The 21,524-nt window shown below is 54.1% G+C and overlaps 1 long non-coding RNA gene across 1 annotated transcript; it reads right to left on the bottom strand.

The window, feature by feature from the left end:
* Positions 1–12,665: 12,665 nt before the first annotated feature.
* Positions 12,666–19,381, bottom strand: LOC105511778. The gene is made up of 2 exons (XR_001001765.1): positions 19,301–19,381; positions 12,666–13,189 (listed from the first exon to the last, which is right to left on the bottom strand). It is a non-coding gene; the product is annotated as an uncharacterized LOC105511778 (long non-coding RNA).
* Positions 19,382–21,524: the final 2,143 nt, after the last annotated feature.

Here is a 21,524-nt window from a genome sequence, read left to right on the forward strand (position 1 = left end):
ATGTCTTTATAACAGTGTGAGAATGGAGTAACAGAATAATAAATCCGTTGAATAATGTGAATAAAACTCCAAGGAGATACTACGTTACAACCATGAGGATGGTTACTATTTTGAAAAACAGAAAATAACAATTGTTGGTGAAGATATGGTTACATTGGAACCCTCATGCACTTTTGGTAAGAATGTGAAATGGGGCAGCCACTGTGGAAAACAGTATGATGATTCCTCAAAACATTAGAAATAGGATCACCCCGGGACCCAGCAAGCCTGCGTCTGGGTATATACACAGAATTGGAAGCAGGTCTCAAGCAATGTGTGCTCACCATGTTCACAGCAGTATTAGTCACCATGGCCAAGGGGCAGAAGCAACACGGGCATCCATCACAGATGATTGGAAAACGAAATGCAGGATATCGACAGAATGGAATTTAACTCAGTCTTTAAAAGGAAGGAAAACCTGGCGTGTGCTACAACACGGATGGGTCTTTAAGACACTGTCGTAAAGGAGAGAAGCCAGACCCAGAAGGGCAAGTACTGCCTGACTCTGTGTACCTGAGGCTCCCAGAGGAGCCAAACTCGCCGAGACAGAAAGCAGAATGGAGGCTCCCTGAGGCTGGGGAGATGGGAATGGGGAGTGGGCGTTTCATGGGGACCGAGTTTCAGTTCCCCACGATGAAAACAGATCTAGAGACGGGTGGTGATGATGGGGTCACAACGTCGTGAGCAACTAACACCACGGAACTGCACCCGCAGGCGTGGGTCACGGAACTGCACCCGCAGACGTGGGTCACGGAACTGCACACGCAGACGGGGGTAAGATGCTGAATTGCATGCTGTCTGCGTCTTACCAAAGTAAAAGCATTGAAAAAAATCCCACAAAAGTACCGTTTATCAAAATGAGAACTGCAAATCCTGTTTCTTGGGGATATAGTTCAGGGGCAGAGCATTTGACTGCAAACCGTTTCTTTCTTAAGGGTTAACCTTAGCTTACACACCACATATTCTATCTTTTTTCATGATATTCTATTTTTAAACCTAACTAATTTCAACACTTTTTATTAGTATTCGGTCCCATTTGTAAACTTACCTAAGCTTCTTTAAATCTTTTTAGCTGAGACTGTGAAACTGTGAAACTCCACTTCTTTTTAGAGGACTCTATTTGCCTAACTACAGACTTTCCCAAATGCTTGTAATGCAGTTAACCTTACACATATTCAGATCTTCACATGTGCAAAGCGTAAAGGTCCAAAACTATATATCAATTTGGAAAGATATCTACTGAAAAAGTCAAAATAAATTACCCAATTACCCTGTTTAAGTTGGAATCCCAGGTGACTTGTTTTGTTTGTTTGTTTGTTTGTCTGTTTTTTGAGATGGAGTCTCGCTCTGTTGCCCAGGCTGGAGTGCCGTGGTGCAATCTCGGCTCACTGCAAGCTCTGCCTCCTAGCTTCACGCCATTCTCCTGCCTCAGCCTCCCGAGTAGCTGGGACCACAGGCGCATAAAACCACCAGCTGACTTTTGTATTTTTTTATAGAGGTGGGGTCTCACTATGTTGCCCAGGCTGGTCTAACTCCTGGGCTCAAGGGATCCTGCGGTCTCGCTCTCCTTCCTCTGATATTACAGACACGAGCTGCTGTGCCCAGCCCCAGGGTTTATTTGGAGGAAGATGAAAATGTCCAGAATTGAGCATGCCCGTGCATGCACCAACAACCTCTGAACTGCACACGTCAGAGGGATTCTGTGCATGCACCAACCACTGACTTGAGCGTGCACACTTCAGAGGGATTTCTGTACATGCACCAATAGTCGCTGAACTGCACACGTCGGAGGGATGAGGGGCTGGCGTGTGAACTCTACCTCAGTAAAGCTGTGTCAAGAGAAAAGGTAACATCCCAACTAGTTTCCTCAGAGGATGTTTCTAGGCCAACCCGGTCCGGGGACTGAATTCCACCCCAAAGGGTCACCGTGTACGGGAGCGTCCGGGGAGCTGCTGGCCTGCAGGGTCCTCACCAGCCTTCCTGGCTCTGCTGCGTCGCACCCTTAGGAGCCTGCAGGGTCCTCACCAGCCTTCCTGGCTCTGCTGCGTCGCACCCTTAGGAGCCTGCAGGGTCCTCACCAGCCTTCCTGGCTCTGCTGCGTCGCACCCTTAGGAGCCTGCAGGGTCCTCACCAGCCTTCCTGGCTCTGCTGCGTCGCACCCTTAGGAGCACTCTCGTGTGCCCTGACCTCCTCTGTGTGCCCTGCCGGGCTCACCACACCCGTTTCCGTTTTGATGTGCCGTTCGGCTACACGTTGTGTGTTGGGCGTAGGCAGTCTTGGAAATTCTCCACGATATTTAGGCCAAGATAAGTCAGTGGCAAAGGAAATCTTTATTTAGGTTTATCTCTTGTAATGACGCGTTAGGAAGGTCGGTTATTAAGGATCTGCTCAGAGACGGTTTATCTGAGTCTCTCAATCTGAGCGAGCGTATCGCTCGGGATCACCTCAAACGCAGCCTGGAATCAGCGGGTTAATCCTCAACTGTTAAAAAAAAGAAAAAAGAGAGAGCAAGAGAAAGTAGCAGCATCCATAAGGATCCTGAGGCTTCCGCTTTCTCTGCCTGGAAGTTGCTTGCCCCATTCTCCTCCATCTCGGGAGCAGCTTCCAAGGGTGGCCTCTCAGCAGCAGCGTAGGGGATACCCAGGGCTGCCTGTCTGCAGACCCCCCAGCGGGACTCCCAGGTGGAGGAAGGGGCGGGCACAGAGAGCCTCCCCGGACAGGGTAGCAAGGCCTGGGACGCCTGTATCGGAGGCTCCTGCAGCGTTTCCTGCCAGCCTCCATGAGGATCCTTTCTGTGGCTGTGGGGACTGGCCCTGCCAGCCCTCAGCCTCCATGCCCAGTCCAATCCACCGCTTGGAAGGGCCCTGCCCAGGCAGGGGTGTCAGGGACAGAATGCACCCTGTCCACCACACTCCCAGGCCAGGCTGGGCCAAGCACAGGGAGCTGCTTAGGCCAAAGGGCACCACCTCCCAGGTGCCAGCAGGAAATGGGTGGGTCTCAGGTGACGGCCCCGACTGCTGGCCCCATTCGGTAACAGCGACACGAGGCCTGGAGAAAGCTGCTCCCACCAGTGGACGTATCTGGGGAGACGTGCTGCCCAGGACCCTGGGGCTGGCCTGTATCCCACGTCCAGTCAGTGCAGGACACAGAGGCTTGAGTCTGCCCGAGACTTAGGCTATCGTGATGGCCACAGCAGCCAGCTCCTTCTGGGGTCAGCTGAGGACTTTAGACCCACACAGCCCCCTGCCTAGACCCTCCCTTCCCTCAGGGTGGCATGCCCAGGCCTCCCCAGGAACAGTCCTGCTGGCACCAGACGTCAGGCACTAGACCAAGTCCTGCCTCCCGTGGCCTCCCAGACAGGGTCATCCCAGCCCTGCTGACAACGGCGGAGGGAGGGCAGGGTCTGTGCCCTTTGGCAGAACCTCTCAGCCTTCAGAGCCTGCAGGAACTCATTCTTCATAGAAATGCTCAGAATATCAAACAAACAGACCAAAACATGGCCTGATTTTTCTGAGACTTGGCCTCCCAAATGCCACGGTTAGCCATTACACTCAAGCTGACGGGTGTGGGGGTGGAACAGAGGGATGTAGAGGGGTGGCAGGCGCACCCCGAGAGCCCCCCAGGGACGTTCCTGCCCTGCACACCCTGCTGTTTCCTTCCATCCAGCAGGGTGGGCCCCACCCTGAGGTCCTTTCAGCTTCCTGGGAAGTGTGTGCTTTGGGGTAGGGGTTCCAGGCTGGGAGGCAGAACTGAGGCCAGGGCAGAGGAGGGGCCGCAGTGAACAGGAGCCCCAGATGTGTGCGGCCGCTGGAATGGGCAGACCCCGGGCCAGGTGGAGAGCCATTCTCAGCCGTGAGCTCACATCTGGGGACCTGGGCCCCTTGGAAGACCCGGGGCCTAGTGCCCCCACAGAACAAGGAGGGCTGTCTGGGATAGGGGTGCAGCAGGAGAAGGAGCCCCTCCTAGTGCTGAATTCTGGGATCTTTTCAGGCACTATCTGAAGGAGGCCTGGCCTGTGGTTTTCTGATAACCCCAATGTCCCAAGAAGGGTGGAAGGCCCAGGCTGCTGGTGCAGGGAGGGGCTGCATTCGGAGGTCCCCGGTGCCGACCATAGCCCTGGAAAACGGCAAGTCCCGAAGATGGTGCGAAGGTGCTGGGCCCCCAAGGCAGTGGACGCCTTTGTTTCCTCCGTTCCCATACAGAGCTCAGCGCCAGTGATAGGGACGGTCACTCTGGGACCTCCAGCCTCTGCACCCTGACAGGAACCAGAGTCAGCGCTTTGGGCTCTGCTCTCTGTGTCACTACAGCTGCTGGTCCTTCCTGGCCAGACACATGCAGGTTTCAAGTCTCTCACCCCTCCAAGTCCGGTCAGGACACGAACAACAGAGGGAACGGTCCCTCCGTGGATCAAGGGAGCGCGTCCAAGGGCAGGATGTTCTGGTTGTAATTAGGTGGCTCCCATTTCAATTTGGCAGGGATATTAAAAGGCATCCCGGAGGAGGCCACTGGAATGCTGGGCAGGGAATGAAGGCGCCGAGGAAACCCTTAGAAAGAGGGCATTTGATGAGCCGCAGCCCCCAAGGGGCCCATGGCGCCCTGAAGCTCGGGCTGCCTTTGGCTTCAGTTTCTTCTTGTCAGGCCAGGGACCCTGAGAGGTGCAGAGGTCCTTCTCTGTGCACGATGGTGGCTGCTGAAAGTCACCTTAGCTGACACAGGCCCAGAAATGGGCAACAAGAGGGACAGCAAGCCTGTGACCCAAAAAGAGGGCCCAGGCAGTGAGGGCCTCCCCTTCCACCAAGGATGGAGTAAGCCTTCTAGTCACACCACCTGGTCATGCACCTGCCTGGGGTCATACCCCACCACCATGCACATCTCCCCCACCAAGAACCTGCCTGGGGCCACACCACCCACCATGCACCTGCCCAGGGCCACACCCCACCATGCACCTGCCTGGGGCCACACCACCCACCGTGCACCTGCCCAGGGCCACACCCCACCATGCACCTGCCTGGGGTCACATGCACCACACCGTGCAGCTACCCAGGGCCACGCCACCCACCATGCACCTGCCCAGGGCCACACCACCCACCATGCACCTGCCTGGGGTCACATGCACCACACCGTGCAGCTACCCAGGGCCACACCTGCCTGCAGGGCACACTCCCTTCCCCCAACACACTTGCCTGGGGAAACGTTTCCTCTCAGAAGAAGCTCACAGTCCACACATCATGGACGATGGTGACCCACCTGCTGGCCCACCTATACCCTTCAGGCTGGGAACTCTTCCCAAGCCAGCCTTCCCAGGACCCCTTGAAACTGAGGGTGCTGGTGCTGCCCAGGGCTGTACCTGGCTGGAGCTATGAACTTTAGCCCACTCAGCACAACTGACTGACCACGGACCAAACTGAGATTTGAAGGAGAGAAGGAAGCTTCAGGAGACCCTGGGGGGCCACGGTGAGGGACAGGTTGGGGCAAAGGCTGCCTAGAACCAGGGATGGGGCATGGGGCCTCAGCTTGGCCTCTTACCACCCGTGACTTCAGCTGATCGTTGGAGCCTCGGTTTCCTTGTCGAATGGGAACACAGTGAAGCGCCAACAAGCAGGCACAGGTGAGAGCCCTTTGTAAGCCGTCTGGAGCCACAGTGGGGTCACATAGGATGACTCCTTGAGGAGATGTAAACGTCTCGATGTCCAGGCTGTGCCTGGTCCCTCCAGGGCAGAACTCAGGCATCCACATTCCTTTGGAGCACCTGTGACGCAGGGAGCAGCCCGAGGCCTGCTGTGTAGGCCAATACGTGGGTGCGCAGCTGTGGCCACAGCAGAATACTGGGGCCTGAGCTCTCAAGCAAGAGGCAGCTCACCGGTTGCCTCGCTGAGCCTGGCCTCAAGCAGACAGGGGCGCACCTCTTATGACAGTGGGCAGGCCACTTCACAGATGACCCACGGCTCAGGCCTTGCTAGCATTAGATTCTCTGCTGCAGGGTTACTGGCCCAGGGCACTGGGGACCAGCCAGGTGTCCCTGCCAGGAACTGTCACTGGCAGAGGCCAGCCCAGCTCCTTGCCTGCCCAGCCTGGGCATTGTCCAAGGAGAGACAGACCCTGGGCCTCCGTGGTCAGCCCCAACCAGGGACCCAGCTCTCCACCAGCCAGGTCCTGGGTCTATTTGAGTTTACAGTTTACTATTCAAACTAAGGAGAAAATCCTCCGAAGTACACAGAAGAATCCATCATATCACAATCAACACCCATATGAACACCCATATGCCCACAGGCTCCAGACCCTCCAGGGCAACCAGGGAGTCAGCCAACAGCCCCCACCACATGGAGCTGTTCTCCCTTCTGGAGCCCCCCAGAAGTCCCAGAGCTTCACCTTCAAAGGGCAGCCAACCTGAGGTGTGCCCAGTGCAGGAGGGGGCTGTTCTGGTCCTCACACACCCAGCAAGCAAGCGTGCAGCTCCTGCTGTGAAAAGGCCACTCTTGGGCACGGGGTCCCTGCTCTCGGGAGCCTACATTCTAGTGGTAAGTATTGAAGGCATGTGGGTGAGCAAACATACACTCAGGATCATCCACTGAGCGCAGATGTCTTGATAGCAACAAAGCAGGGGATGTAACGGGAATCTCACTGGATTGACCTGCAAAGTCTCCCCCAAGGGGGCACGGAGGGGAAGGACGCCAGCTGCGTGTGATCCGGGGAAAAGAGCCGAAGGCAGAGGGAACTGCTGTGCCAGGGCCCAGGGGCTAGGCCAAGTGGGCAGTTTCTTGGTGCAGAAAGGAGGCCTGGGTGTCGCCGGGGAGAAGGGGAGAGGCCCAGGAGCGGCCTCCACCACATCTGGGCTGGCAAGTGTGCCAGTGCCTGCTGTGTTCAGATGTGCTGGTATCACCAGGTGTCGTGGCAGAGATGGGGGTGCCGTGCACTTTTCCATCCAGGAATGAAGCCCCGTCACCCTCTGGAAGGACAGCCTCAAACAACAGGCCAGCGGGGCAGGGGAGGGGCAGCCCGCCCACACAGGGCCCTCCTGAGTCTGGGCTGAGCCTAGGTCAGCACTGAAGTGTCCCTCAGCCTTCGGAGGTGGGGCATTGAGGATTTTTCTGCTACTCCAAGTCCTCACCAGAGTTGAATCTGGGCTGAATCTGGGCTGGAGGTTGGGATTTCCCAGGCAGTGACAACCTGTGACAGCCACAGGACCTTGCCTCCCTGGGTACAGCCCCGCCCTATGAACCCTCAGTTCCCGGGAGGCCAGGATGGGCTCAGCCAGCTCCTGCTCTCACGGGGAGACCTCACACCTGTGTCCGGACCGCAAGCCCTGACCTGCAGCCACCTCCCTGTGGCCCTGTCATGGTTCCCACCCCACCCCCTGCCTCCTGCCAAGCCCATCTTTCTCCCACTGCAGCCCCCCCCACCTCTGTGTGTTATTCCCACCATCCTCCTGTGCAGAGCCTGTGTCTAGCTCTGCAGCTACCAGGATCCTCCTGCCACCCACCCGGGGCCCCCAAACCCTCGAGCCAGGCCAGGGCTGGGAACGACCATCATCCAAACCCTTCTGAGTGTGACTGCCTGGGGCCTGGTCCTGTGCCTGGCTCTGAGGGACATTTGCAGGTGCAGAGACCCAGTCATAGAGTAGACCTGGGACCACCCTGTGATGCCCGGAGTGAGGGCTGAGCACAAGGCAGGCCAGGCCCAGCAAAGAGCCCCTGAGTCCAGGGGTGGTGTGACGCCGCTGGCCCTGAGCCCTCCGTGGCAAAGTTCTAGAGGGTTGGGGCTGAAGTGGGCGGAATGCTGCCACCCTGCTCTCGGGGGGTCCTCCCACGAGGCCCTGCCGGCTCCTCCAAACCCCTCCCAGTGACCGCTCTGACCATGGTGGAGGGGTGGGGAGGGCCGCTGGCCTTGATATCCGCTCTCCCTGTCTTGGACCGTGGATCTCAGGGATAGGGTCTCCAGAGCAGCCAGAGTAGGACCCTGAAGAACAGAAGCAGCCTCTCAGCTGGACTTGCGTCTTCAGAGGAAACCAAATGACGCGAGAGCTTGCAGGCCAGGGTGTGACCCTCCTGCTCAGACCCTCCAACGGCTTCCTGGTTCCCAGGACCCCTTGGTCAGCCTCCGGCCGGGCCCTCTCTGGAGTCCACACCCAGCCAGAGGCAGGATCCCGCCCAGCCCTGCCCAGCCCTCCTCTGGGGGTCCCAGGACTCCAGGCCCCCCACGGGTCTCTAAGTCCCGGCCCAGGTCTGGAACAATCTCCAGGTGTGGCTAATCACCCCCTCTCCTGCCCCAGGGGTGGGGGCTGAGAGCCCACCCTTTCCTAGTTGTGAGGGCCACGGTGGGCGTTATTCCCACAATGGCAGGAGAGCCCACCAAGCTCACCGACAGCTTGCGGAGGACACTGACTCCCACCCAGGCAGGTTGCCCTCAGTTCCTCCCACCTGCCTGCTCCCCCCACACCCCAGCTGGCTCCCTTGGTCGTCCCTGGAGACCTGCTCCTGCTGCTGGGCTCTGCCACCACCGCCCAGGTTCGGGAGCCATCTCCCCGGAGCCTCTTTCCCGGGAAGCCAGGCGCTCAGGCTGGCCCAGGACAGCAGACAGCCCGGGCCGAGCTTCCAGACACTCCCTGTGAGGGACTCACTGGCACCCCCAGAGGCTCACAAGCCCCACTCTGCCCTTTCCTCCTGAGACAGGCTGGGCCCCAGGAGCCTGGGAGGTGGGTTGTGGCTGTGACACAGAGCCGAGACATGGGTCCTCACAGAAACATGTGGGCAGGAGTCACCAAGAGCCTGGCCTGGCTCTGCGAGGCCCACTGTGTGCTCTAGGCCAGCTCTGTCCCCTCAGGAGTCACCATGAGCCTGGCCTGGCCTCTGCGAGGCCCACTCTGTGCTCCAGGCCAGCTCTGTCCCCTCAGGAGTCACCATGAGCCTGGCCTGGCCTCTGCGAGGCCCACTCTGTGCTCCAGGCCAGCTCTGTCCCCTCAGGAGTCACCATGAGCCTGGCCTGGCCTCTGCGAGGCCCACTGTGTGCTCTGGGCCAGCTCTGTCCCCTACGCTAGCCTGGCGCATGGTGACGGACCCTCACAGAGATTAACCAGACAGTCTCAGCAAACCTTTGTCCTGGTCCCAGGCACGCAGTGAACAAGGACAAAGGTATCACAAGAAAAGACAACCGCAGACCAGCACCTCTCAGGAGCAGTGAAATCGCTCGACGAAATAGTAACATAGCGGGTCCAGGATTACAGGAGAACGACAACATTTCGTGACCCAGTGGGATTTATCCTGGAAATGCAGGACTGGTTCCTCATCTGAAAATCGGTCAGTGGGCTGGGCACGGCAGCTCATGCCTGTAATCCCAGCACTTTTGGAAACCGAGGTGGGAAGATTGAGCTCAGGAGTTTGACACCAACCTGGGCAACATAGCAAAACCCCCGTCTCTACGAAAAGCACAAAAACTAGCCAGGCATGGTGGCGCACGCCTGTAGTCCCAGCTACCTGAGAGGCTGAAGCGGGAGGGTCACTCGAGCCTGGGAGGTCGAGGCTGCAGTGAGCCGTGACAGCGCCACTGCACTCCAGCCTGGGTGACAGAGTGAGACCCTATCTCTGCAAAAACAAAAACAAAACAAAACAAGCAAAGCACCCATCAACATAACTCACCGTATCAACAGACTAAAGAAACGCATGATCATCTCAGCTGATGTGTAAAAAAAAATTTTTAACAAAGTTCAACATTCATTCATGATGAAAACTCTCAGCAAAGGAGCCAAAGAAAACTTCCTTCGCTCCATAAGGGCATCTACAGAAACCTCAGAGCTCCCACCGTTCTTAGCCGTGAAGACCAAATGCGTTTCCCATGGGGCTGGGAGCAAGAACGGCAGCTCTTCCTGCTCCTGTGGTCTGCTGGGCCAGAGGGCCTCACCTGCCAAGGAAAAAGAAATCCGAGACAGAAAGATGAGAAAGGAAAACATAAAACTGTCTCTATGTGAAGGCGGCACAATTGTCTAGAAAATCATAGTCTGTAGAAAATCCCAAGGAATCTACCAAAAATCTGCTGAAACTAGTAAATGAGTTAAACGAGGCCACATACAAAGTCAATTAATCTCCATATACTAGCAATGAACAACTGGAAATCTTTTTTAAAAATTAAGGCCGGGCGCGGTGGCTCAAGCCTGTAATCCCAGCACTTTGGGAGGCCGAGATGGGCGGATCACGAGGTCAGGAGATCGAGACCATCCTGGCTAACCCGGTGAAACCCCGTCTCTACTAAAAAATAAAATACAAAAAATTAGCCGGGCGAGGTGGTGGGCGCCTGTGGTCCCAGCTACTCAGGAGGCTGAGGCAGGAGAATGGCGTAAACCCGGGAGGCGGAGCTTGCAGTGAGCTGAGATCCGGCCACTGCACTCCAGCCTGGGTGACAGAGCGAGACTCCGTCTCAAAAAAAAAAAAAAAAAAAAAACAAAAAACTAAGTACTGGCCGGGCCCGGTGGCTCACACCTGTAATCCCAGCACTCTGGGAGGCTGAGGCTGGTGGATCATGAGGTCAGGAGATCGAGACCACACTGGCTAACATGGTGAAACTCCATCTCTACCGAAAAAAAAAAAAAAATAGCCAGGCGTGGTGGCAGGCACCTGTAGTCACAGCTACTCAGGGGGCTGAGGCAGGAGAATGGTGTGAACCCGGGAGGCAGAGCTTGCAATGAGCTGAGATTGCACCACTGCACTCCAGCCTGGGTGACAGAGCAAGATTCCGTCTCAAAAAAAACAAAAAACAAAAAAAGTGCCATTTACATCATCAGCAGCAAAAAACGCAAAACACTTATGTATAAGTTGAACAAAATATGTATGAGCACCTGTACACTGAAAACAATAAAACGTTAATTAAAGAAAGCAAAGAACTAAATAGAGAGAGATACCATGTTCATAGATTGGAAAACTTAATATTGCTAACATGACAATTCTTCCTCAGTGGATCCCAGATTTAACAAAATTCTCATAAAAAATACCAGCAGGATTTTTTGGGTAGTAGAAATAAAAAATAAAATTGTAAAATGTGTATGGAAAGACAAAATAACTAGAATGGCCCAAACAGTTTTGAAAAAGAACAACGTTGGAGGACTCGCACTACCTGATTTTCAGTCTTATTGTAAAGGTATAGTAGTCAAGACACTGTGGTTTTGAGAAAGGAAAAAAATGGACACATAGATGAGTCAAACAAAACAGATCTCAGAAATACACCCATGCATATATAGTCAATTGATTTTGACAAAGATTCAAAGCCAATTCAGTGTGGGAAAAATAGCTTTTTCTTTCTCTTCTCTCTTTTTTTGAGATGACTCTCTCTCTGTCGCCCAGGCTGGAGTGCAGTGGTGCGATCTCAGCTCACTGCAAGCTCCGCCTCCCAGTTTCACACCATTCTCCCGCCTCAGCCTCCTGAGTAGTTGGGACAACAGGTGCCCGCCACCATGCCCAGCTAATTTTTTGTATTTTTAGAAGAGACGGAGTTTCACGTGTTATCCAGGATGGTCTCAACCTCCTGACTTCGTGATCCTCCTGCCTTGACCTTCCAAAGTGCTGGGATTACAAGCATGAGCCACCGCACCTGGCCAAAAAATAGCCTTTTCAACAAATAGTGCTGAAACAATTGGACATCCGTACACACAAAATGAACCCTGACCCAGACCATATCCTTAAAAAAGACCTTAACACTGATCATGGACCTAAATGTGGAGGCTAATTCTATAAAACTTCTAGACTAAAACACAGAAGAAAACTTTGTGATTCTGAGTTAACAAACATTTCTTAGGACAGAAAAGGCAGTTACTATAAAAAAAAGTTGTTCAATTGGATGTCATAAAAATTAAATTCTTTTTGTCTTCCAAAGACATCATTAAATCGATGAAAAGACAAGCCACAGACTGTGAGAAAATATTTGCAATGCCTATAAATGACAAATGACTTTCCCCACAATACATAAAAATCACTTATAACTCAATAAGAAAGCAAATCAACTAGTTTCATAAATGGACAAAAAGTTGAACAGACAAATTATAAGAAATGATGTACAAATGGCCAACTAAGCACACAAAAGGATACTGTATTTAGTCATCCTTGCACTGCTGTAAATAAATACCTGAGACTGGGTAATTTATAAAGAAAAGAGGTTTAATTGGCTCATGGTTCTGCAGTCTGTACAGGAAGGCATAGTGGCAGAGAAGGTTTCTGGGGAGGCCTTAGGAAAGTTACAATCATGACAGAAGGTGAAGGGGGAGCCAGCACGTCCCATGGCCAGAGCAGGAGGAAGAGAGATGGAGCGGAGGTGCTACACACTTTTAAACAACAAGATCTCACGAGAACTAACTCACTATTGTGACTACAGCAGCCAAGGGAGAAATCCACCCCACGATCCTATCACCTACACCAGGTCTCAACTCCAACATTGGGGATTACAACTGAACATGAGATTTGGGCCAAGACCAGGATCCAGACCATACCAGATACTGACATCCTCAGTTATCGGGGAAATGAGGAATGAGGACGATGAGACTGTAAAGTGATGCAGAAAGTGAAATATACACTTACCATGAGACCCAGGAAGCCCACTTTGAGACATTTATCCTGGACAAAAGAAAGCACATATCCACAAAGGCTTGCATATGCATGTTTATCGCAGTTTTGTTCATAAGAGTCCCAAGCTGGAAATAACTCAAATGTCTAACAACGGACGAACAAATAGACTGGAAAATGCATACGATGGAACCCTTCTCAGCAATCAGTAAGAGAAACAATCACTGCAGGTATACACAGCTGCATGAATGAATCTCAAGAACATTACACTTAGCAAGCCAGACAGAGGGCTACATACTGCAGGATTCCAGGGCTGTGAAACACCAGGACAGGCGAAACTCGTCCAAGGTGACAGAAAGCAGATCAACAGTCACCTAACTCAAGGCTCCTATTTCTGGTTGTTTTCCAATTGGCTCCCTTAAGGTTTTCAGGAAGACATTCACGTCGTCAGCTAATAACAATGACTTTTCCTCTTTTCCAGTGGCCGAATTTTTTGTTTTTCATGTTTTTTTTGCACTGGCTGGAAATTTTAGGACAATATGACAGTGGTGAAAGTGGGTAGGTTTGCTGTAACTGTGGCCTTTGGCTGCTGCCTACGTTCATCTAGACTCCTGCAAAAGACAGAAAAAAAAAACCAATCAAATTAGCTTCAAGAGCATTTGCTCATTTACACATAGCTGTGAGATTCAGGTGTGGCTGGATCAAGCATCCCAGCCTAGGTTCTAAGTGTGTGTATGTGCTTCCCCTCTCTGTCACGAGATGGCTGCAATAGCTCTAGACTGCATGTCCCCTTGGGTATGAATCCAAGGGAAGAATGTGTGTATTTTTTCCAGAATTTGCAGAAAAAGTCTAATTATGCTTCACTGGTCTCCTGGGACCTCTTGTCCACCTCTGGCCAGGAAAACAATGTGCTGATTGTCACCCCAGGTCACTTGCCCATTCCCAGGGTGGATGGGTGAAGGAAGAGACACAGAGCTGGGTAGGTGCCACCAATGACCAGGTCCACCCGAGTCCTCCTCCTCTCATACCCAAGAACCCAGCTCCACCGAGCCCTCCTTTTATCCCCAATGACCCAAGTCCACCAGAGTCTTTCTGTCATTCCCAACAACCCAGGTCCACCGAGCCCTCCTCTCATCCCCAGTGACCCAGGTCCACCCGAGTCCTCCTCTCATCCCCAACAACCCAGCTCAACCGAGCCCTCCTCTCATCCCCAGTGACCCAGGTCCACCCGAGTCCTTCTCTCATTCCCAATGACCCAAGTCCACTGGAGTCTTTCTGTCATCCCCAGTGACTCAGGCCTACCTGAGTCCTCCTCTCATTCCCAACAACCCAGGTCCACTGAACCCTCCTCTCATCCCCAATGACCCAGGTCCACCCAAGCCCTCCTCTCATCCCCAACAATCCAGGTCCACTTGAGTCCTTTTCTCATCCCCAACGATCCAGGTCCACCTGAACCCTCCTCTCATCCCCAGTGACCCAGGTCCACCCAAGCCCTCCTCTCATCCCCCACCCTCTATAAGGGTGGCCTCCCACAGATGCGTTTTGGCTGCCTGGTCCATCTTTCAGACCCTGCTGGCAGACTAGAATCTGAACCCAGGGACACAGAGACCAGGAGCTGAGCTTACCCCTGGCAGGACTCCATGGCGGAAGCTCATGGTTCCCACAGACAAACAGCTCCTTTCACTCTTCTGTGGGATGTGTGAGATGCCCAGCGAGCCTTCTGGTAAATTCCCTCACTTGCTCCAGCTACCGTGACTTGGTTTCCCTGACTTGGCACCACATGAAGCCGCATATCAATGGGCTGCCTCCAGCCTGGGGTTCAGCTTTTGCTGTGGTGACCATTGTCCTAGCAAATGCTGTTTTTCTTCCTCCATATTCTATTCTGTTTAAGAATATTAAGAATAGGCCAGGCACGGTGGCTCACACCTGTAATCTCAGCACTTTGGGAGGCTGAGGCAGGCAGATCATGAGATCAAGAGATTGAGACCATCCTGGTCAACATGGTGAAACCCTGTCTCTACTAAAAATACAAATATTAGCTGGGCATGGTGGCGAATGCCTGTAATCCCAGCTACTCAGGAGGCTGAGGCAGGAGAATTGCTTGAACCCAGGAGGCGGAGCTTGCAGTGAGCTGAGATTGCACCACTGCACTCCAGCCTGGTGACAGAGTGAGACTGTCTCAAAAAAAAAAAAAAAAGAATATTAAGAATAGATTTGGAATTTTATCAAATCCCTCTTTGTAACTCATTGAGATAAGATTTTTTTTTCTTTCACCTTTGACTATCATAGATCTTATTAATTTCCTGAAATTAAACTATCTTTGCATTCCTGGGATAAACCATATTTGGACATCATATTCTTTTCACGTCTTCTTGGATTTGATTTGCTAGGATTCCATTTACAATTTTTGCTTCTGAGTGGTCAATAGTTTTCTCTTTTGAATGAGTTTGGTGTCTCAGTCAAGGTAATGTTGGCCTCATAAAATGAATTAGAAAGGAGTACATAGCTTGAGGATTGCTTGTTCTTTAAATGTGCAAAAGGTCAATCCATGAAACCTGTATTTAGAGGTAATTCCTAGACGGCATTTTTCAAACACCTTCCGTAGTTATTGGCCTGTTTAGTTTTTCTCAGGCTTCTTGAGGAGATTTTGTTAATTTATATTTTTATAACATTATTTTTGTTGAGATTTTCCTATTTTAATTGCCTGGGTGTTATAATTACAATTTTGCTTTATTTATATTTTCCTTCATTTTCTGGATTCTATTTGCCCTGCATTTTAAAATGTATTGCTGTTTTTCCAGCAGAATGAAGAATAATGGTGTTTCACTCTCTTAGCTAGGACCATCTATGAGCTCCCTGGTGTGGATATCAGGAATGGCTTACGAGGGGTTGCATGTGTGTGGTTTGTGTATGCATGTGTGTATGGGTGTGTGTGTGTGGTGTGTGTATGTGCAGTATGTATGTGTGTATGTATGTGTGTGTATGTGTGGTTTGCATGTAGCATTGTGTGTGTGGTGTGTGTATGCATGTATATATAGGGGTATATGTGTGTGATATGTGTGGTGTGTGTGTGTGGTCTATGTGAGTGTGTGTTGTGTGCATGTGTGGTGGGTGTGTGCATGTATGCATAGGAGTATGTGTGTGTGTCATGTGTGGTGTGTATGTGTGTGGTATGTGCATGGTGTGTGTGTGGTATGTATATGTATGCATGTATGTTTGTGTGCTTGTGTGTTGTGTGTGTATGTGTGTGTGGTATGTGTGTGGTGTGTGGTGAGTGTGTGTGGTGTGTATATGTATGGATGTGTGCTGTGTGTGCATGTGTGTGCAGTATGTGTATGTGAGTGTGTGTGACGTGTGTGTGGTATATATATGTATGGATGTGTGGTGTGTGTTTGTACGCATGTATGTATGGGTGTGGGGGGTTGCGTGTGGTGTGTGTATGTGTGGTGTGTGTGGTGTGTGTATGTGTGGTGTGTGTATGTGTGGTGTGTGCTGTGTGTGTATGTGGTGCACGTGTGTAAGATGATCAGCTCTGCGTTTGATAAAAACAGGACATGTATATGGGTTTCCTCCCTCTAGGGCCCATCTGCGGCTGGTTCACCCCACGAAGCCCTGGCGGGATGGAGGCCCTAGGGGAGCCAGTTCCTGGGGACTCCCCATCCATGTCTAGCTCAGCTCTTCTGTCCTCCAAGCCCTCTGTCTGTCCTGTACTCAAAAACGCTGTAAAGCCCTGTGCTCACGACTCCTGGGCTCTCCCTCTGGCCTGGCCCGAGGCCCCTCCTGGAGACGCTTTCAGGCAGGGGGTCTGTGTGGCACCATGACGAGGTCCCCGGCCACTATCCCTGCCTGGATGCAGAAGAGATGGAACCACAAGAGGCACCTGGGGAAATTACAGAGCTGGCCCCAAAGCAGCCCCCGACTGGAGCTCTGATGGACACAGGCCTCGGGTTCCTGCAGGAGAGGCAAGGAACGGGGTGAGGCAAGGAACGGGGTGGGCCAAGGCAGTCTGCATTTCCGGACTGCAGCCTCTGTGGCGGAGGCACAGCAGAGGGGCTGCCAAGTCTGTTTTCCACCAAATTCTGCCAGTCTTACAGCTGCCTGCAAGTCCTACCAGACTCTCATGGTGGACTTGGGTCTCGGACTCCACAGGTGTTAGGGTTTGTGCTCTTCCTGTCTCCAAGAGCACCTCAGGGGAAGTTTGAAGAGGAAGTCTGCAAGAGGGGCAGCCAGCTGACCTTTAAAATGGAAACCTTTCTCTAAGAGATTTTGAAGTTAATGAAAAACAACATAATGCTTCCATCCCAGAAAATATGAATCGCTTTTTATAAATCTTTTTATTTGCCTTTGTTTCATTAAAGCCAAACTTAGGAGTCAAAAAGAAAAACAAGATGTGGGATCAACAAGGTACAATTTCCTATTATCATCCATCTTCACGGGAAGCAATTTTCTCGTCTACATATAAAAGCACCCTAACGCTTGAAAACCAACCAGGGACGGCTCCCATGCTGGGGGTCCAGGGCTTGTACAGCAACGCTACCTTCCCGAATGACCTCGTTCTGGGAAATAAACGGGAACACGTACCACAGCTGGATGGCACCTGGGAGCTATGGCAGAGCTGGGGAGGCTGGGGAGGCCAGGGACCCCAGCTGCTGCCCTTGTCTGCATGGTTCTCCTGCTTGCAGAGGGGACAGTGCCCAAAGCCACTTGGAGCCCCCGGGAAAGTGGTAAGGGAGAACTGGGGTGCTGGGTGTCTCATTTCAGTCTGCTGCACCCAGAGCTCCAGCCAGGGTGGTCAGCTCACTCTCCATCCACTACAAAGCCTCCTTGACTCTGGAGGGGCCCCCCAATGCCCATGCCCCTGCAGAAACAAGTGTCCCAGCTCCAGCAGAGCCACCTCCCTCTGCCTTCCACCCTCTGTCCTCTGTCCTCTGTCCTCTGCCCTATGGCTGGCCCTGGCTGTGAAGTGGTGTCCCTCTTCCCCTTTCAACCTGGGGCATGAAGACCACCAGTCTCATAGGAGGCGTGTGGACCTGGGCTGGAGAGACTGTGCAGGGCTCTGGCTGTGGTGGGAAGGTGCCTGGCCGTGAGAGGCACTCAGTGCTTCCTTGTGACCAGAAGATGTTGAGGAAGCAACGGATGCTCCCAAGGGACTGGCTCCCCGGCATGTGCAGGCACAGTTCATGTTCACTATGCACACACGTGTGCTGTGCACATGCAAACATAGTGCACACAAGATACAGTGCACACACACGTACACATCCACACAATATGTGCTCATACATGCATGTACACACATGCACACCATATACGTCAGCATGCATTTGCAAGTACACAGCACACAGTGCGTGCACGCGTGCACACACACACACACACACAGCTCTCTCCTGATTCTGCCACCCTCCCCTCACCTCAAAGGTGGGATCAGGGGCCTCCCTACCCAAGTCATACAGTGACACATGGCTGGGGCAGGGACCCGTCCCCTTGGCTCCCAGGTACACAGGCACCCAAGTCACCTGCTCCAGAAACTGTCCCAGCGACAAGTCCCCCGGACAACTGCACCAGCAAATGGGTGCTGGGGGTGAGACCAACCCCGAGGACTTGCTGCATGGCACCTTGGGGTGCTCAGTAGCAGAGCAAGACGCAGGCACTAGTCCAGCCAGGGCTGCAGTGGGGCGGGGGGTGCAGGTGACCCCAAGCTGATTGGAAAGAGGGCTGTCAGGTGTCAGGGCATGCCTAGGGGTGAGATCCAAGCCAGCCCCTCAGGCCTCAACAAGGCAACTCCGGGAGGTGAAGGTCGGGCCACATTCCTGCGGAAGCTGGAATTCTGACATCAGATTTTCCATGCTAGCTTTGGGGGAGGAGCCGGCAGGGAGCCAGGAGGGAGCCGTGGCCAGCGGGGGGTGGGGCGGGGTGGGGTGGCAGCGGCTGTTCCAGGTTCCACAGGCCTGAGGCCCTGGCTGGCCAACCCCTGGGCCTGGGCTGCCCACTGGCCGCCTGGAGCATCCCACGCAGGGGGCGACTTCCTCATCCCAGCACTGGCCTGGCTGAGTCACATGGGGGCTGGGCCAGGGGACTCTAAAAATAGCCTGCGCTGGCGCTCACTGGACCAGCGGGAAGTTATTATTAGACTGTGGCAGGGCCTCCTCCTGGGGTGGCCTCTCCTCTCAGAGCCTGGAAGAGGGAGGGGCTTGGTCAAGGCTGCGGGGCTGCCAGATCACCAGGCCCTGGACACTCAAGCCGGGTCCCTCCGGTGGGGGCAGGGCAGGGGCTAGACCCTCCGCCTGACTCCCACGCACATGCGCCTTCTTCCTGCACTTCCCAGGGACGACCAGGCGCTGTACAGGGGCAGCTCCTGGCTTTTCTGCCCCAGGAGGACCTGCTGTTCCATCAGGAGGGTGACTTTCTTCCCCTGCCTGCCCCGGGGAGTCTCCCACGTCTGCAGGGACTTTTTTGGATACACTTTCTGCACCCACTGCTCAAGCAGGGCCCAGTGCAAACCAAAAGTGCGAGGCCACCCTTCAACAATGATTAAGAATTCGAGGCAAGAATGGGGTCTTGGGGGCACCCACTCTGGGCCCCAGCTGCACCCCCATAAAGCCAGCCTTGCACCCTGTCCCCAGAAACCACTGGCGTGGGGCCTGCAGGGGTGTGAGATACATCAGGGTGTGGCTGTCCCCAAGACACCTGAGCCGAGACCCTGTCTCCTTGGAAAAAATAGCCACCAGGCCAGCAGCTCCCGGGTCACCGCTGCCGTTCATGTCCATGCCGCGGCCCTTGGAGTGGTCCCTGCTGCAAGGGAAGGAGTGAGTTTCCAACAGCCCCCCGTGAACCTGACCCTGGGGAGGGAGCCTGTGTTTAAACCCCTTGCCTGAGTCTTCAGTGAACCCTTGCGCCCCTGGACAGGGACGTGCTGGCCCCGCCCTGCCCGGGGCCGGCCCTGCTCAGCCAGGAGGACCACCCCAGCGAAGGCCACTCCCCAGCCCCATCTGATGAGGGTGCACTTTTGTAACAGAGAAAGCCCCAGGATAAACCCAGTCAGTGCTGCCTCAGCCAGTGGGACCCAGAGCACAGCTCCAGTCCTTCCACTGCAGAGACCCCGGGGGCAGGGCCTGGCCCCAAACACAGAGACCCAGAGTTTGTGTGGGTGGTTTACCCTGAAAATAGCTTCATGTATTGTCTGATTATAAAAATGATACACACCCCTTGTAAAAAAATATAAACTACAAAAAAGTAAAAGCAGGATGTGTCTCCCCAAGTCCTTTTTCCTAGTGGTTCCTGCAGCTGCTATTGAGGCCAGCACAGGAAAAGGTGGGGGCGTGGGCGCGGGCGCACCCACGTCTTTGGTCCTGGCACAGCTTGGCGTGTCTCTGTGCTCCTCTCTCTGGAGGGCATTGAAGGGCCTGTGGGCCGGCGGTGCCGTAACTTGCTCCACCCAGACCTGCCAATGGACATTTATATCACGTCTGCTTTTTTGGCCACTGAAACAAGCAGCCGAGGTGCCTTTGGGAATGTATCTTTGCCCACCTTCTGATTGTTTTCTGGACAAATCCCCCAGGAAGACGTCAGGTCACAGAGCACACTTGTTTAACATTGCGAAACCTACAAGCGTCGGTGGAGATTTGGCATTTTATCCCTAAGGGACTCACAACCTCTGCGGGGTGAAGGTCGGAGGAATGAACCACACTTACCAGACCACTCCCCAGCAGCGCCGCTAACCCTGCCTAACCCCTGCTGGACTCCTCTTTCCTTTCCTGTAATCCCAGAGCTACTCCTCCAGGTAGAGAGAGGACCTGAGCTGTGGGGCTGGCACCAGGAGGCTGTGCGGCTGTTGTCAGGCAGGGGGCTGTCTCCCCATGGAGGGGATGGCCTCTCTGGACAGCTGCCTCCCTTTCTGGTGTCCGGACACAGTGTTGTCACACCCAGACTTTGCCTCCTGGTCTGTGTCTGCTCCAGGGAGGGTACTGGGGAGAGCACTGTCCAGTGGGGACCCCAGTTGCTGCCTGGTCCCTGTATCCATGAGCAAAGCTCCCCCAGGGAGGCCCCACAGACAACATAGGGGCCCCGTGCTAACTAGGAGAGAGGTCAGGTCAGATGGCAGGAGGCCGGTGGATGCTTCTACGTTTTGACCTCAGTCCCCCTCCCATGGCCTTGAAGGTGACCCTGCCCCAAGGGCCGGACTCTGGGATCACTGAAACAGCAGGATCAGCTCCCGAGCTGAGGATGTGTTCACGCCTCCACACGTGCGTGCGAGATCCCGAGCTGAGGATGTGTTCACGCCTCCACGCGTGCGTGCGAGATCCCGAGCTGAGGATGTGTTCACGCCTCCACGCGTGCGTGCGAGATCCCGAGCTGAGGATGTGTTCACGCCTCCATGCGTGCGTGCGAGAGAACACGGCCTCTGGGTCCAGACAGCACGTGAGCCGGGGCATCCTAGGGACGTTCTGGAAAGAAAGAGAGTGAGGTCTGTGGTAACCTGGGGTCCAGCTCATGCTCAGCCTGGGGTGGCCCCGGTTCCAGTTCCTCAGGAAGCCCTGAGGGAAACAGGAACTCCCTCTGCAGCTCTGTCCCGGAATTTCCCTGTGCCGGGTGGGGCACAGCCGCGATCGCTTCGACTTCCCAAACACTAACAAGGATATCCCCTGGAACAGGTCTGCCAGGGACACCATCATGGATGGTGCACAACACCCAGGGGATGGCAGCCCCGGGGGCAGGAGGCAGTGTTGTCCGTGGGCATCCCCAGTCCCAAGCCTCTGGGCCCCCAGGTGGGTGCTGCTGAGGTGATCGCTGGGACCCTCTCCAGGCCAGGTGGGGGTGAAGGCCCCGGAGCTGGCTCAGCCCACAGGCAACAGCAGGGCAGCCATGTACAGCTGGGTCCCGTGGAGTCATCACCCCCACTGCAGCCCCTGGGTGCCCCGGGCAGGCACCTTGGGAATCTTGGGAGTGGGG

Source organism: Colobus angolensis, unplaced genomic scaffold (assembly GCF_000951035.1).
Source record: "Colobus angolensis palliatus isolate OR3802 unplaced genomic scaffold, Cang.pa_1.0 Scaffold204, whole genome shotgun sequence".
Taxonomy (NCBI): Eukaryota; Metazoa; Chordata; class Mammalia; order Primates; family Cercopithecidae; genus Colobus; species Colobus angolensis.